Raw genomic sequence first — 4,050 nt, forward strand, 5'->3', positions numbered from 1 at the left:
TGTTTACATGATTAAGCTATTGTAGTAATCATGTATTATAGCTTTTGTTTCAATAAAGTGCCAAGTAAGGCCTTTGGGAAGACTTGGGTGAAAGTTAATGAGATCAGCTGCCATTTTTTATATAGAAGAGTGCTTTGGTGCTGATTCTTTTTGCAGAAGATTAATAGAAAAATTCCTCACATCCACCAATTTATTTCATATTTTTTTGAGTAGCAGAATTATGGTTAGTGTTCAGATCATTACAGACTATTCTGTTTCTGACATATTCTGTTTTCATTGCATAATTTGCTTGTTTTCTAGTTTCTATGACTTATATTCCTCAATATAAATTGTAGAAATGATATGGTACAGTAGGCATTGTGTGAGAACAATTATGATCTTTATCTTTGAGAGTACCAAGGTGAATGGTTTACTCTTTATCATACTAACCTATCTCACGAAGTTCCGTTAAGTTTTGTGTGATTGAAGTTTTCAAGCTTTGGGTGAGATATCGATATGAGGAGAATAAGGAGTGGAAAGACCCTAAGATTGGGGATGCCCAAGGAACCCCAAGGTAATATTCAAGGAAGACTCAAGCGCCTAAGCTTGGGGATGCCCCGGAAGGCATCCCCTCTTTCGTCTTCAAAACTATCGGTATACCTTACTCGGAGCTATATTTTTATTCATCACATGTTTTGCTTGGAGCGTATTTTCAATTTTACTTGCTTTTTGAATAAAATCATTGGATCTGAAATATTAAATAAAAAAGAATCCTCCCATGGCTAGTTAATTATTTGACTACTCAGTGTCCTTCACTATTATCTTTTGGAGAAGTTTGTCATTTACTCATGTGCTTCACGTATATCCTATGAGTAAATGGTTGAATAATTGAATATTATAAATCTGAATTTATATATGTTTCAAATTCTTATACCATGGGGAGTAATGACTTCACATAGAATAAGTATAGGTAGTAAACTTATTGAAAGTTAGCAAACGTAGAATTGGTCACTTGAACAATTCATGAAAGAATATTGAAGGAAGAGAGATTTCACGTATAAATATACTATCTTGGACAACTTTTGTAATTGTGAGCACTCATTAAAATATGACATGCTAAAAGGTTGATGTCGGACAAGGAAGACAACATAATAGGTTATGTTTTCTTATATCCGAAATAAAGTATATTGTATTGGATCGTCCAACATGTTGAGCTTGCTTTCCCCCCTCATGCCAGCCAAATTCTTTGCACCAAGTAGAGATACTACTTGTGCTTCCAAACATCCCTTAAACCAGTTTTGCCATGAGAGTCCACCATACCTACCTATGGATTGAGTAAGATCCTTCAAGTAAGTTGTCATCGGTGCATGCAATAAAAATTGCCCTCTAAATATGTATGATCTATTAATGTGGATAAAATAAGTTTTATACGATCTTGTGATGTGGAAGAAATAAAAGCGACAGACTGCATAATAAAGGTCCATATCACAAGTGGCAATATAAAGTGACGTTCTTTTGCATTAAGATTTTATGCATCCAACCATAAAAGCGCATGACAACCTCTGCTTCCCTCTGCAAAGGGCCTATCTTTTACTTTTATATTCTACCCTTATGTAAGAGTCATGCCTTTCCTTTTTACATTTTATCCTTTGGCAAGCACATTGTGTTGGAAAGATCCTGATATATATATATATATCCAATTGGATGTAAGTTTCATGAACTATTATTGTTGACATTACCCTTGAGGTAAAAGGTTGGGAGGCGAATCTATAAGCCCCTATCTTTCTATGTGTCCGATTAAAACTTTGAACCCATAAATATCACGTGAGTGTTAGCAATTGTGAAAGACTAAATGATAGTTGAGTGTGTGGAGTTTGCTAAATCAAAGCTCTGACATAGACCCTTCCTGAAAATAAGATGAATTGCAATTTGATGACTGAGAATATAGTTTGTTAGTTTCAAGAAAGTTTATGATCTATACTTTAACATGTGAATAGCTTGTTACTTGATCATGAAAAGTTTTATGAAGATGAGCTACTGTTATGATATATAATGATGCTATAAAAAGTGATCGAAACTATCATTGATGAAACTTATGCACTTGCTAGCATTCACACTTCATAAATTATCTCTTTTATCATTTACCTACTCGAGGACAAGAAGGAATTAAGCTTGGGGATGCTGATACGTCTCCAATGTATCTATAATTTATGAAGTATTCATGCTATTATATTATCAACCTTGGATGTTTTATATGCATTTATATGATTTTTGGGACTAACCTATTAACCTAGTGCCCAGTGCCAGTTTCTGTTTTTTCCTTGTTTTTCAGTTTACAGAAAAGGAATATCAAACGGAGTCCAATTGACGTGCCAATTTTTGACGATTTTTTATGGAACAAAAGAAGACCCCGGAGTAAAAGAGTTGGGCCAGGAGAGTCCCGGGGCGTCCACAAGGGTGGGGGCGCGCCCACCCCCCAGGCGCGTGGGCCTGCCTCGTCGACGCCTCGGGCACGTCCTTGACGTGAGACTGACGCCAAAAATTCCTATAAATACAAAAAATTCGGAAAATTAACCTAGATCGGGAGTTCCGCCGCTAGAAGCCTCCGTAGCCACCGAAAACCAATCTAGGCCCTCTCTGGCACCCTTCCGGAGGGGGCCATCATCACCGGAGGGCATGGAGGAGGATCCCAGAGGGGCCATCACCACCATGAAGGCCAAGGACTAGAGGGAGAACCTCTCCCCATCTAGGGGAGGCCATGGAGGAGGAAGCACAAGGGGGAGAACCTCTCCTCCTCTCTCTCGGTGGCACCAGAGTGCCATCGGGAGGGGAATCATCGCCGCGGTGATCGTCTTCATCTACATCACCATCATCATCACCATCCTCATCTCTTTTACGCGGTCCACTCTCCCGCACCCCGCTGTAATCCCTACTTGAACATGGTGCTTTATGCCACATATTATGATCCAATGATGTGTTGTCATCCTATGATGTTTTGAGTAGATATATTTTGTCTTTGGTTTGATTGATGATATAGATTGGTATGAGTTGTATGTTTTACTTTGATGGTGTCCTATGGTGCCCTCCGTGTCGCGCAAGCATGAGGGGTTCCCGTTGTAGGGTGTTGCAATACGTTCATGGTTCGCTTATAGTGGGTTGGTGAGTGACTGAAACACAAACCCGAGTAAGGGGGTCATTGCGTATGGGAATAAAGAGGACTTGATGCTTTAATGCTATGGTTGGGTTTTACCTTAATGATCTTTAGTAGTTGCGGATGCTTGCTAGAGTTCCAATCATAAGTGCATATGATCCAAGTAGAGAAAGTATGTTAGCTTATGCCTCTCCCTCATATGAAACTGCAATAGTGATTACTGGTCTTGTTAACGATTTCCTAGGACAATTCCGCACACCGACCCACCATTATTCCACACTCGCTATTTATAATATTTAGTAATATATTCTAACTTTATGATAACAACACCTACTTTTATATTTAGCTCTCCGATATCATACAAAGTTATCCTCTTTATACCCACAGCATAGTTTTATTTCACGTTGCTAGTTGGAAGTCAACGTTCGGTGTACGTAGAGTCGTATCAGTGGCAGATAGGGCTTGAGAGAATATTGATCCTACCTTTAGCTCCTTGTGGATTCGACACTCCATACATATCACTTCCACCTTTGGAAATTGCTACGATGATTCCTTGCCCTTGGGGATTATCATAAACTAAAAAGCAAAGACTCAAATCATGTAAGACACTCCAAGAAAAACACATATCATGTGGCGAATAAAAATATAGCTCCAAGTAAAGTTACCGATGGGCGAAGACGAAAGAGGGGATGCCTTCCGGGGCATCCCCAAGCTTAGGCTTTTGGTTGTCCTTGTATTTTACCTTGGGGTGCCTTGGGCATCCCCAAGCTTAGGCTCTTGCCACTCGCTGTTCCATAATCCATCAAATCTTTACCCAAAACTTGAAAACTTCACAACACAAAACTTAAAAGAAAATCTCGTGAGCTCCGTTAGTAAAAGAAAACAAACCACCACTTCAAGGTACTATAATGAATTCATTC

The sequence above is a fragment of the Triticum urartu genome, chromosome 4A (assembly GCF_056163025.1).
Source record: "Triticum urartu cultivar PI428250 chromosome 4A, HENAU_Tu73, whole genome shotgun sequence".
In the NCBI taxonomy this organism is placed as follows: Eukaryota; Viridiplantae; Streptophyta; class Magnoliopsida; order Poales; family Poaceae; genus Triticum; species Triticum urartu.